The following is a 15,048-nucleotide window of genomic DNA, read 5'->3' as shown; positions in this document are numbered from 1 at the left end:
TGTGCTTAGGTGTACTTTCCTAGTAACTGTGTTGTTGAGGGCATGGCTAATACTGTGGGTCACATGCTCGTGGACGTGGACGTGCTTGCTGATGGTGCTAGTTGAGAGTGTGCAATGACAGGTGCAGGGCAGGAGGCATCTTTGCATGCACCCTGGACAAAGGATTGGCTTGCACACACAACAGCGGAAGAAACAGTGGTGCTACCCGCAGACACTGTTCCTGGACTTGGGGTTCGGCCTACAGAGTCTGATGCTTTGCTGCCATGTGCCTGATCATGCTGGTGGTGGTCAAGCTGCTTGTTTTGCTACCCCTGCTGATGCTGGCCTGTCAGGTGGTGCAAATGGCCTTTTTGGGGTTATTGGCAGCGTCTTTAAAAAATTACCAGACTCGGGAAGACCTAACAGTTGTACTGGCAACTTCCGTCGTGTTGATGTTACGTGGAACGGTTGCCCACCTTCTGTCTGCGGCCACCACACTGCTTCTTCCTGCTTGTTGTGGTGCTATGCTTTCCTCCCTCTGGTGCCGCTGTCCTCACTCTGTATGTCCCCCTGCCAGGTTGGGTCAGTTACTATATTATCCACTACCTTGTCTTCCACTTCTACACCCTGGTCCTCCTCCTGACATTCTGGCAATTGTGTTTCATCATCGTCCACCACTTTTGACTGTTTCCCACTGTTGGCTTTGTGTGACCGTGGCTGCTGAAATATTTGGGCATTGCTACATGCGATTTCCTCTTGCCCCTCTTCAAGTGGACCAGGCGAGATACCCGAATCTATAAATAGAAAAGTGAACAGCTCTTCGGTGTGTCCAAGTGTGGGATCAGTTGTCTCTGGGCACTTGGTATGGTGGGAAAAAGGAGTATCAGGGTGAGGAATATGTGGTCCAGACTCACGGTTACTGAGCCTTGAACGTGTGGAAGGCAGGGTGGTGGTGGTGGTGGCTTACGCACATTGGTGGTGGTGGCTTACTAGCATTATCTGCTATCCAACCAATAACCTTTTCACACTGCTATGTGTTCAATATTGGTGCTTTGCGGTCCTCTATTAATTGGGACACGAAGGTCGAGCGAGAAGATGTGGGTGTTTGTTGTGGCACAATTTCAGCTAGCCCACGGCCTCGGCCTCGTCCTCTGCATGCACCATCATCATCACCATGTCTACTTTCCCGTCTTTTGTGACGTGCCTTGCCCATTTTAAATGGAGGACAATATTTTCCACGTTCAGTAGAAATGGCTGGATTTGAACCGCAGTGATATGTGATACGTGTGACGGAAAACCACAGTTTTAAATAGCTGGCCTGTAGTTAACTATTTTTAACAGCGACCTCATGTCAATAACTTTGCTGACACACTGCAAAAAAATTTCAATGGAGGCCAGAAATGGCAGAATTTTCAGCGCATTTATATGTGATCCATGTGACGGACAAACCACAGTTTTAAATAGCTAGCCTGTAGGTAACTATTTTTAACCGTGACCTCGTGTCAATAACTTCGCTGACACACTGAAACAAAATTTCAATGGAGGCCAGAAATGGCAGAATTTTCAGTGCAATTATATGTGATCCATGTGACGGACAAACCACAGTTTTAAATAGATGGATTTTTAGCGCTGTAATGTGGAAAGGATCTGGCTGTATTCTGCTGTGACAACAAGCAAATGGAGAAAACGGTGTTCTCTGGATTGCTTTTTAAGCAAATAATCAGGATTAAGATCCAAAAAAAATTATTCCTGGCCCCTAATACCTGGGGCTATTTCTAGAAATATCTGTAAAAGTACCAGCAGACAGAACTGGAATGGATCTTCTTGCTATATGCACTGCAGTCTGCCACATACACTGCCTGCCTGTCTAGCACTGATATCTAGGCAGCTGGATTAGTCCTCAGAAGGACTGTTAGTTGAGATGGATATACAGTGCTGGCCAAAAGTATTGGCACCCCTGCAATTCTGTCAGATAATACTCAGTTTCTTCCTGAAAATGATTGCAATCACAACTTCTTTGGTATTATTCTCTTCATTTAATTTGTCTTCAATGAAAAAAACACAATAAGAATTGTCCTAAAGCCAAATTGGATATGATTCCACACCAAACCTAAAAAAGGGTGTGGACAAAAGTATTGGCACCGTTTGAAAAATCATGTGATGCTTCTCTAATTTGTGTAATTAACAGCACCTGTAACTTACCTGTGGCACCTAACAGGTGTTGGCAAAAACTAAATCACACTTTCAGCCAGTTAACATGGATTAAAGTTGACTCAACCTCTGTCCTGTGTCCTTGTGTGTTCCACATTGAGCATGGAGAAAAGAAAGAAGACCAAAGAACTGTCTTAGGACTTGAGAAACCAAATTGTGAGGAAGCATGAGCAATCTCAAGGCTACAAGTACATCTCCAAAGACCTGAAAGCTCCTGTGTCTTCTGTGCGCAGTGTTATCAAGAAGTTTAATGCCCTTGGCACTGTGGCTAACCTCCCTAGATGTGGACAGAAAAGAAAAATTGACGAGTGATTTCAACGCAAGATTGTGCAGATGGTCGATAAAGAACCTTGTCTAACATCCAAACAAGTTCAAGCTGCCCTGCAGTCCAAGGGTACAACAGTGTCAACCCGTACTATCCGTCGGCGTCTGAATGAAAAGGGACTGTATGGTAGGATACCCAGGAAGACCCCCCTTCTTACCCCGAGACATAAAAAAGCCAGGCTGGAGTTTGCCAAAACTTACCTGAGAAAGCCTAAAATGTTTTGGAAGAATGTTCTCTGGTCAGATGAGACAAAAGTAGAGCTTTTTGGAAAAAAGCATCAACATAGAGTGTACAGGAAAAAAAAAGAGGCATTCAAAGAAAAGAACACGGTCCCTACAGTCAAACATGGCAGAGGTTCCCTGATGTTTTGGGGTTGCATGGCATTATGAAGTCTGAAGACTACCAACAAATTTTGCAGCATAATGTAGGGCCCAGTGTGAGAAAGCTGGGTCTCCCTCAGAGGTCATGGGTCTTCCAGCACGACAATGACCCAAAACACACTTCCAAAAGCACTATAAAATGGTTTTAGAGAAAGCCAATACTTTTGTCCGGCCCTTTTTTGGTGTTTTGTGTGAAATGATCAATGATTTGATCTTTGCTTCATTCTCTTTTGTGTTTTTTCCTTGCAAGCAAATTAAATCAAGAGAATAATACCAAAGAATTTGTGATTGCAATCATTTTCAGGAAGAAACTGAGTATTATCTGACAGAATTGCAGGGGTGCCAATACTTTTGGCCAGCACTGTATAAATATGTTGTGGTACACCTTCACTAACTAATAAACAACCAAATCTCTCCCTAACTCAGCAGCATCTCTCCCTACACTGCCTGATTCCAGGGTAGTCTGTGACGAGCATGGCGGCATCAGGTCTGATACAGACCTGATGACCCTGTGCAGCCAGCCAATCATTGTAATGCCACAACCAACATGGCTGCAGCATTACAGTGTGTGGAAGACAATACCAGCATGTTCATTGGTGCTCTAAAAAGTGCCAGACAATGCAGGGAAGGGACCGAGCTCCCGCTCAGCAACCGTAGAAATAGTCGGCGAGCGCCGAGCATCTCGAGCAGTGAGATGCTCGGATGAGCACAGAGCAGTAGCGAGTATGCTCGCTCATCACTAGTAAGAGCTATTTAATGAATTATTCCTTAAGCCAAGAGATAATTCAAACCACTTATGAGTTTAATTTTTTTCGATAATCTAGGTATGAGAAGGTGGATCTATGGATATCCACTTTGAGACTATGAGAGATTTTGTGGTAGCAAATATATGTAATGCAATATCTCTAATTTCTTTAGGAAGTAAATTTGCATCCAGAGATAAGAAATAAAGATGTGAAGGGATTTCTTCCAAACAATTATTGAGTTCCTTTAACAGTTGAAAGATTTCTTTCCAGAGCAATATGACTTTTGGACATGTCCAAAATATATGTATGAGGTTACCTCTTTGTCCACAATTTCTCCAGCATAGCTCTGATTGTTCTGCAAAAATTTTAAGTCTGACGAGAGTGAAATACCAGTGGTTCAGGATCTTAAAGTAGTTTTCATGCAGAGTAGCATTAATATTAGATTTATAAGTCAATTCAATTGCCTTTTCCCATTTTTCTGGAACAAAATGCATGCTCAAGTCTTTTTCCAATTTTATCATATGATTTGACTTCTCAAAGGATACATCAGAGTTAAATATAGCGTATACGTTTTTAGTATTCCATACATAGTTATTTGAGATGTTACCTATGAGAGTACTTATTGATCTCGGGAGGGATAATGGGAAAGAGAGTTTGTTTCTAAAATATTTCCTAAATTCTAAACAATTATATAATTCCTCTTCTGGAAGATTATGTGATAATCTAAGTGATTGTAAATTTACTATTTTATCTAGTTTGGGGCCAATAACCAGATATGAGCAATTTTTGATCTCAAGTCTTTCCCATTTCTTGAATTGAAAGTTAGGCAGAGCTGTTTGATAGATAGAAATTGGAATTTTTTCCAAGGAAAGGTTGGAACTGGCATGTTTTGTTAACTTTTGTAACTTTTCCATATCGAGATAGTTGCGTATAACATTAAATTATCCAGCAACGGAAGAGTAAGTTCAAATAAATATGAGAGAATCAAAGAAGATAATGGAAGGTTTTGAAAATAAGATCTTTCCATTACTGCCCAAGGAGATTCTCCATATTCTGGAAACCAGTTCCTGCTTTGCATTAAAATATTGGTTTCATAGTATGCTTGAATATTCGGTAAGCCAATACCTCCTTTTTTATTTTTGAATAGTAAGGTCTTTGCTATTCTGGGATGTTTGATCTGCCAAATATATTGGTATAATTGTTTGTGACGTTTTTTAATCCAGACATCTGGAATTTGTATTGGGATAGTCCTAAATATATATTGAAGCTTAGGTAGGATCATCATTTTATATAAGATGACTCTACTGAGTCATGAAGTATTGTTTTTGTTAAATTGATGAATTGTGCTTTTAATCTGTTTTAAGATGTTAAGTAAATTCTTGTCTAGTAATTTGTATGTTGGGTTAGTAATAATGATATCAAGATATGGAATACAAGATTTTTCCCACGAGATAGAAAACTCTTTTCCTATAGATTTCCTTAGTTGTGAATCCAGGAAAAAAATTAGAATTTTTGATTTTTTTAACATTGATTTTGTAAAAAGAAACTAAGGAAAATTCCTTTATTACTGATAAAACTGATCTTAGTGAGTTGATAGGGTATGTAATAGTTATTAAGGTATCGTCCACGAAGAGACCTATTTTGTACTGTCTGTGATTCATAGTTATGCTTTTATCAGGTTGTTGACTCTTATTGCTTGGGCAAAGGGCTCCATTATCAATGCGAAGAGTAGTGGAGATAAAGAACATCCTTGAAGAGTACCATTAGATATGTTAAAATTTCTAGATGGATAGTTATTGAGTATTGACCAAAACATTTGCCAATGGATTAGAATATAAAGCTGAGATTGCCTTTTGAATCTGTTCCTGAAATCCAAATTTTATTATACACTGCTCAAAAATAAAAAGGGGACACTCAAATAACACATCCTAGATCTAAATGAATGAAATATTCTCATTGAATACTTTGTTCTGTACAAAGTTGAATGTGCTGACAACAAAATCACACAAAAATCGTCAATGGAAATCAAATTTATTAACCAATAGACCCGTGGATTTGGAGTCACCCCCAAAATTAAAGTGGAAAAACACACTAAAGGCTGATCCAACTTGAATGTAATGTCCTTAAAACACAGCCCTCCAGGTAGCCTGACTGCCATTAGGTACAAAGATGAGATCCTCAGTCCCCTTGTGAGACCACATGCTGGTGCGGTTGGCCCTGGGTTCCTCCTAATGCAGGACATTGCCCGACCTCATGTGGCTGGAGTGTGTCAGCATTTCCTGCAAGGTGAAGGCATTGAAGCTATGGACTGGCCCGCCCATTTGCCAGACCTGAATCTGATTGAGCACATCTGGGACATCATGTCTCGCTCCATCCACCAACGTCACGTTGCACCACAGACTGTCCAGAAGTTGGCGGATGATTTAGACCAGGTCTGGGAGGAGATCCCACAGGAGACCATCCGCAACCTCATCAGGAGCATGCCTAGGCATTGTAGGGAGGTCATAGAGGCACGTGGAGGCCACACACAATACTCAGCCTCATTTTGACTTGTTTTAAGGACATTGCATCAAAGTTGGATCAGCCTGTAGTATGGTTTTCCACTTTAATTTTCGGGGTGACTTCAAATCCAGGCCTCCATTGGTTTATAAATTTGATTTCCATTGATGATTTCTGTGTGGCTTAATCGCCGCGCAATGCTCTTCTGGGAAATTAAATATGCAAATTGCCTCTTCAGAAAGGAAGAGGACTACAACTTTATAGCACCACCTCTTAGACCTCAGTCCAGAGCCTCTCACCTTGCTAAATCAGATCTCATAGTTTGCAATGCCGAGTGAAACACAGTGTCTGCAAATTGAGAATCTGATTTGGATTTTATCTTGTCATTTTGCAAAGCTTGTTAAAGGGTCGATAGTGAATTGTAGGATCGCTGCTTCCAACAGGTGGCGCTATAAAGTTCTAGTCCTCTTCTTCTCTGTAGAGGCAATTTTCATATGTAATCTCACATAAACTCAATGATGTTAAGAGCAGAGCTCAGTGACGGCCATATCATGACTTTTAGGACTGATTGCTCTTCTTTACTTTGAATATAGTTTTAAGTGATACTGGCTATATGTCTGGTGTGATTGTCTTGCTGAAGAATAAGGTTAGTGCAAATCAGATAACTTCTGGAAGATTTTGCATGATGGATAAGCATCTGCTTGCATTTCGTACATTGTGGACACCATCAATCTGGACAAAATCCCATTTGCTGAAATTTAGCCCTAAACTTGCAAGTAACGTCCACTATGCTTCACTGTTGCCTACAGACACTTATTATTGTACTGCCCTCCAAACCATTGGAGCAAAAACTGCCTTCTGTTACAGGCATATATTTCATGATTTGACTCATCTGTCCATTGCACAGATTTACACTTCTTCTGCAACCTCAGTTTCAATTTTTTTCTGCATAGTGGAGTCACTTGGCTCTCTTTCCATGTCAAAAATATGTGTTTTGAATGCAATTCTTCTATGAAGACCACTTCTGGCAAGACTTTTCCAAACAGTAGATGGGTGTAGCTGTGTCCCACTGATTGTTGCCAGTTATGAGCTGAAGGCATTTCTGAACATTTTTCAATTTTGAAGTGTAATAATAGCATTGGGGGAGATTTCTAAAAATGTCCATAGGGAAAAATGTCTTTATTGCCTATTGTAACAAAATTACAGTGCAGCTTTCATTTTTCAAGAGCAGAATTCAAAATGAAATCTGCAATGTGGTTAGTTGCTTTGAGGAACAGGGACAGTTTTTCTTTTAGACAGTTTCATAAATCTCCCCTAATGTATCATTCATCTGGAAAACTAACTTTCATTGGCCAACTACTGTGTGTACACTCCTCAATGTTTCACATTTCTTTGTGTGCTCAATGCTGAGATAAACAGTCTGAAACGTATCCATAATGTCATACCTGCAGGTATGCCTCTGACTGGCTCTAGTTTTTTCTGCGGCAGGACAATGGCCTCAAACACAAAGTCAATGTTATTAAGAGCTATCTTCAATGAAAAAAATAACAAGGAGTTTTGGAAATAATGTCTTCCATAGAGCCTTGAGATTTTTCAAATCTGTTTTGGATTACGAGAAAAACAGAAGATTTTGCACAAGTCTACAACCTCAGATCTATGGTTAGGCCACCAATATGTTTAGGACAACCTCCTTGCTGTGTTCCTTCAAAAACTGTGTACAAGTATACCTAGAAGAACTGATGCTTTGATGCTGTTGATGCAGATGTTTTGATGCCTGGCAATCAATTGCTAGGCTAATTCAATTTTTATATGGTTGAGCACAATATTATAATGACACTTCTATTGGTTAACCACAATATTTTGTGATGTATTCTTGACAAAATATGTGGAATTTAGATATCAAATGATGCAAAATATTCTTCTTAATGCTGCTGTTTTACAGATATAACAGCTGCTTGGCAGACCACCCTGTATGATATATCCTGAGGAAGTTTAACATGAATCACTGCATACTGTTTTATGCAGTATGTTGCATTGAAGGTACAATTATTTTAAATCATTCATTTGTGAATTGAGAGTACTTTAAAAAAGTTACTTCAGTGAGTTACTTTTTTTCTTGTGCAAATTGACCACAACTATAATTTATTATAATTATAATATTTATTGTTTTATCTTTTGCTGCCTTTATTCCCTCATCTGGATCTTTTTTGAACATCTGTACAATCATTTAGTTGTAGTAAATATTGAAATGTTATTTTGATCCTTGTTTTTTCTGTATTTTGCTTGGTATTCTATCACATAGCACCAAGTTACTTTATTTTCCTTCTTAATTATGAATAAATGAACAATAAGCAGATTTCTTTACCATAATAGACATTAAGGCATTAGTTTTGAAATGGTAGATTTGTATATTGAAATTTTATGGAAGGGAATGTTATAGATTTTTTACCAACTACATAATTTGATTTATTAGATTACCTTATATTTGACCTAAAATTTTAGAAAGTAGAAAGAATTTAATTAACTTGCTGGCAATGTGTTTTAAGTAATATTTGCTGAAGGCTAAGGATTGCTAAATTACATTATTCTATTAATGCGAAATTAAAAAGAGAACCATATGTAATTTGCAATAACTTATTATAAATTCATGGATTGGTCATGGCAAGAATGGTTAATTTCATAACTCAAAGACCAATAATGTGTTTTGTAAAAAATACACCAGAAGTAGTGAATAATGTAATCTCATTTGTTTTTCTCTTCTATGCTTCCTGCTTCTGTATTCTAACATTATGGAGTTTACTTTATTATTAATAATTATTATAAAAAATATAGTTATAAATTGCATTGATTCTTTGACATAAGAGATATATTCAACAATTCTAAAGCTCTACAAAAGATTTCTAATGGTTAAAAAAGTTATCATTAGAGTATCCTTGTAATAGGTCACCAATTTCAGATCAGTGGGGTCTGACATTTGGCACCTCTAACAATAAGTTGTTTTTAGATCTAGCTGTGACTGGAACTACATAGTGTAGAGTGCTGGAGCACTATAGCTCTATAGCCTGTGACATAGCCATTATTGGGTACTATAGCTCAGCTCCTAATGAACTGAATAAACTTACAGTGGTCAAACTGAATAATGACCGTTATGAAAATTGAAAGTGGAAATGTTACAGTCTAGAGATGACTTGTGGGTCAGAAATGAATAATCAAGAATATCACTAAAGAGCTCATTAGTGGAGTATAGTCAACAGATCCACATAAGACAACACTACCAAAGGCATATGGAGTATGCTGGAAAACCTACATGAGAGATCCATTCTAAAAAGCTTGTTATTTCCGCTATTGAAAATTATACAAAAATGAACAAAATGAGACTGAGTGAAAAAAATATTAAAAAAAATAAAAAAGGATATGAAAGAGCACAAAAAAAAAAGGATATGCAAGAGTACATGACTGCAATGCTGGAAATGATTCCATGATTTAGCTCATTGGGTGAGGCCATGTTGCAGCCATATTGCCATGCAGTTTATGGAGGAACTTTTACCAGTTTTAGCATGTTAAACTGGCTACTTTATGAAACAGTGTCTGCAGTGCTGAATAAAATGTGTTTTTTTATTTCTAATCTCCGTTATGGAGACATTAGCTTCTAATGTTTAGATTCTAATTTCTGCTTTAATCAAGGGGACTTTGCCAGAGGGGACTTTTTCTCTGAGGCCAAATATACCACTAAAGAAGCTAAGAACAAGCATTCTCCTGTGAGAAATGTAATTACACACAATCCTGCTTTCCTCCATGATCTCTGCACCTACTGCGCACAGAAAAGCAGAGCTATGTGTCATTAAAAACATCTTGCAGCTTTATATCTCAGGAACCTGTAAATGACTACCATGAAATACCACCTGCAAATGATCTTTGTAATGACTCTTAGCTCTGCTCTACTCTACACAGCAGGTGCAGAGATCAGTAAAGAGCAGGGCTCTGTGTCATTACAAGGCTCTCTCAGAGAAAGCTGGATCTAAGCTTCTCTGTGGGCAATTCCTTTTTCACACTCCCCAGAGAAAAATCTCTGCCAATAATTTGAGATGAGCGGACTTGTTCGGAAAACTTTTGCTAATCTTGAATTTGCCACGAACATTGAACATTTGGATTTGTGTTTGTACCCCCAAGCATTTTTACTCAAAATCTGAAAAATTTGGTCAAAGTCTGGTAAATGATCACGTTTCCACTAGTGTTTTTTTTTAGGACTTTGGCTAGTATAGTGGTACTGTATGATGAGCAGGGGGACGTGTTTGATGAGGGAAGGGGGTGGGGAGAGGTCAGAGGAGCGGCGGACTGCTATTCTTTTTTTTTTTTCTTAACTAACGATGGGCGAACCCGTGATTGTTCGGGTTCAGCTAATTGAGCTGAACAGTTTACTAAAAGTTTGGGTTCGGTCACCGGAACAGTACCCAAACCCAAACACGGACCCCATACATATGAATGGGGGATCCGAACATACCGATTTTCCCGTGCTGTCATCTGCGTGACAGCGCTGGAAACACAGGCTCTGATTGGCGGTACATGGTTACCACGGTCAGAGCACTCTGAGATCATGCTCACAGATGTCAGCATGATCCCACAGCTGTGACAGTGACCCCCGGTAAAAAGCTTACCACGGGTCATAGGCGCCGGCTGATGGGACTGCTATCACCATCAGCCGGTGCCTGCTGCCATAGGAAATAGCGAAAAAAGTAAAAAAAAATTTTTAAATTAATAAAAAAAATTCAAATAAAAAAACACATTACACTTACCTACACCTTGTCCCAGATGTTCTCCTCTCCTGAAAAACATAAAAAAATAAAAAACATCATATACTCACCTTACATTTAGTCCCCGAAGCCATTGTCCTCTGTAGTAAAGCTAAAATAATAAACCAACCTCATCCTCACCTGTCCGTCGCAGTCCATATACCGAGGGTCCTACATCTATCGCATGAATAGAACAACCACATTGTGAAATGTAACGGCTATATTCAGCAGCTGCGACACAATGACAGGAGCGCTATCACTCCAGTCTTTGTACTGCCTGAGCTGTTCATTATGAACTCGTGTGACCTCATTTACGGCTGCACTGCTGCATGGGAATTTCTCACTCGGCATTAGTGCTTTAAGTGAGGTCACACGAGTTCATTAGCTGATGAATTCTTGTGACCTCTCTGCTGGCATCTCAGCCTGTACACTGAAACAGGAGTGATTACACTCCTGTGTCAGTGTATAGCCTGCTATCCTCTAGAACAGTCACATCAGTGACTGCTGATGTGACTGTTCTAGAGGTGACCCAGATCGCCGTGGGACAATCTGGAGTGTCATCGCGTTGGACAGGTGAGGGATATGTTTTTTTTTATTTTATTTTTGATAATTAAGAATCAAATGAAATTGTGTGCTCTTTTTATTTCAAATAAAGGATTTTTTTCTGGCCGTGTCTTTATTTTTCCAATTTTACTATAGAATTAGTAATGGGGGAGTCTAACCGTGGCTTCATGTCATCCGCCAATACAAGGCTGACATGAACCCCAACCATATTACCACACCCGCCACTGCTGCATGGCAGTGGAAAGAGCAGAGGCTAAGCACCAGATTTGGCACATGTTATGGATGTGCTGTTTCTTGGACAGCTGAGAGCTGATATTATTAGCCTCAGATGGGGCTAGTATCCATGGCCCCTTCCCTGGCTATTAATATCAGCCCACAGCTGTCTGTTTAGCATTTACTGGTTAGATTTTACAGGGGGACCCTACATCAATTTTTTTCTGTAAACTATTCATCTATCTATTATTAATCTATTATCTAATCTATCTAGCAGTCTATCTATCTATCTATCTATCTAACTATATCTGTCTGTCATCTATATATATATTACTTATCTATCTATCAATCTATATAACTATCTATCCACCTACTGATAGACTGGATATGGATAGATAGATATATGGATAGATAGATATATGGATAGATAAATAATAAACACAGATACATAGATAATAGATAGATAATAGATAGATATATGGATAGATAGATAGAGTGATATATAGATAATTAGATAGGTTGATAGATAATAGATAAATAGATATATGGATAGATACATGAATTGATATATTGATAAATTAATAGATAGATATATTGATGTATCATAGATAGATACATAGATAATAGATCAATAGATAGGTAGATAAATAGATAATAGATGGATAGATAGATGATAAATAGATGGATAGATAGATACAGTGCCTACAAGTAGTATTCGACCCCCTGCAGATTTAGCTGGTTGACACATGCGGAATTAACTTGGCATTGTGACATTTGTACTGTAGATCAGCCTGGAAGTGGGAAATGCACTGCAGCAAATTTTTTTTTTTTTTTTTTAAAAAACGTTAAAAGTTAATTCAGAGTGTCATTTATTATTCAACCCCTCAAACCACAAGAATTCTGTTTGGTCCCCCTAAAGTATTAAGAAGTAGCTCAGGCACCAAGAATAATGAGCTTCACATGTGTGGATTAAATATCTCTTTTGCCAGCCTTTTCTGACTCTTTAAGACCCTCCCCAAACTTGTGAACAGCACTCAGACATGGTCAACATGGGAAAGACAAAGGAGCATTCCAAGGCCATCAGAGACAAGATCGTGGAGGGTCACAAAGCTGGCAAGGGATACAAAACCCTTTCCAAGGAGTTGGGCCTACCTGTCTCCACTGTTGGGAGCATCATCCGTAAGTGGAAGGCTTATGGAACTACTGTTAGCCTTCCATGGCCTGGACAGCCTTTGAAAGTGTCCTCCCGTGCCGAGGCCAGGCTTGTCCGAAGAGTCAAGGCTAACCCAAGGACAACAAGGAAAGAGCTCCGGGAAGATCTCATGGCAGTGGGGACATTGGTTTCAGTCAATACCATAAGTAACGTACTCCACCGCAATGGTCTCCGTTCCAGATGAGCCCGTAAGGTACCTTTACTTTCAAAGCGTCATGTCAAGGCTCGTCTACAGTTTGCTCATGATCACTTGGAGGACTCTGAGACAGACTGGTTAAAGGTTCTATGGTCTGATGAGACCAAGATCGAGATCTTTGGTGCCAACCACACACGTGACGTTTGGAGACTGGATGGCACTGCATACGACCCCAAGAATACCATCCCTACAGTCAAGCATGGTGGTGGCAGCATCATGCTGTGGGGCTGTTTCTCAGCCAAGGGGCCTGGCCATCTAGTCCGCATCCATGGGAAGATGGATAGCACGGCCTACCTGGAGATTTTGGCCAAGAACCTCCGCTCCTCCATCAAGGATCTTAAGATGGGTCGTAATTTCATCTTCCAACAAGAAAATGACCCAAAGCACACAGCCAAGAAAACCAAGGCCTGGTTCAAGAGGGAAAAAGTCAAGGTGTTGGAGTGGCCTAGTCAGTCTCCTGACCTTAACCCAATTGAAAACTTGTGGAAGGAGCTCAAGAATAAAATCCACATGAGACACCCAAAGAACCTAGATAACTTGGAGAAGATCTGCATGGAGGAGTGGGCCAAGATAACTCCACAGACCTGTGCCGGCCTGATCAGGTCTTATAAAAGACGATTATTAGCTGTACTTGCAAACAAGGGTTATTCCACAAAATATTAAACATAGGGGTTGTATAATAATTGACCCGCACTTTTATGTTTAAAATGTAATAAAATTCAACTGAAAAACATAACTTTTTGGTTTGTAAGATTTATGCTTCTGTTCATAAAACCTACTCTCGTTTGCAGTTTGAAGGCTCTAACTTATTTGCATCTTATCAAACCAGCTAAATCTGCAGGGGGTTGACACTCACTTCAGTGAGTGACACTCACTTCATGAGACTGTCCAATCTCCTCCCAGACTTCACCCACATGGAGTAGTAAGACAAACTGCCTATAGTACTGGGTGAAGAGGAAAGTGCAGCGGACATAGTAGCGCAATATGTCAGTACATACCACAGACTAAGAGGAGCCTGATATGTCATAAACTCAGATACCCCACCATGGATGTGTCCTTATCCCTGTCCCCATCCCCCCATTATTTTACCACTTGCTTTGGCAATGCTAACATGTTCATAGTCCAGCCAATAAAGCCCATTTGATTTAATTTGATATATGGATAGTTAATAGATAGATAAATAGATAATAGATAGATAGATATATGGATAGATAGATATATAAATAGATAGATATATGAATAGATAGAAAGATAGATAGATACAGATAGATATACAGATATTTAGATAGATATATGGATAAATAAATAGATAGATACATGGCTAGATAGATAAAAGATAGATAGAATGATAGATAATCAGATAGGTAGATAGACAATAGATAGATAGATAAATAGATACTAGATAGATAAATAGATCATAGATACAGTAGATAATACATAAATAAATATATATGGATAGATAGATAATAGATGCATAGATAAATAGATGATAGGTAGATAATAGAGAGGTATATTGATCGATTGCTAGATAGATAGATATACAGATAGTACATGAATAGATAGATAAACAGATATATGGATAGATAGATGATAGATAGAAATATGGATAGATAGATAAATAGATATGTAATTAGATAGATGGATAGATAGATGATAGATAAAAAGATAGATAAAAAGATAGATAAATAGATAAAAGATAGATGTATGGATAGATAGATAATAGATAAATAATAGATATAATGATAGATAATGAGATAGGTAGATAGATAATAGATAAATAAATAGATTAGTAGATAGATAATAGATACATAGAAAATAGATAATTTGATAGGTAGATAAATCAAACATAAATATATACAGTATATACAGTACAGACCAAAAGTTTGGACACACCTTCTCATTTAAAGATTTTTCTGTATTTTCATGACTGAA

The sequence above is a fragment of the Phyllobates terribilis genome, unplaced genomic scaffold (genome assembly GCF_046119375.1).
Source record: "Phyllobates terribilis strain yellow unplaced genomic scaffold, ASM4611937v1 Scaffold_5__5_contigs__length_657084704, whole genome shotgun sequence".
In the NCBI taxonomy this organism is placed as follows: domain Eukaryota; kingdom Metazoa; phylum Chordata; class Amphibia; order Anura; family Dendrobatidae; genus Phyllobates; species Phyllobates terribilis.
The sequence above is the reverse complement of the archived record's forward strand: the minus strand, read 5'-3'. Positions refer to the sequence as shown.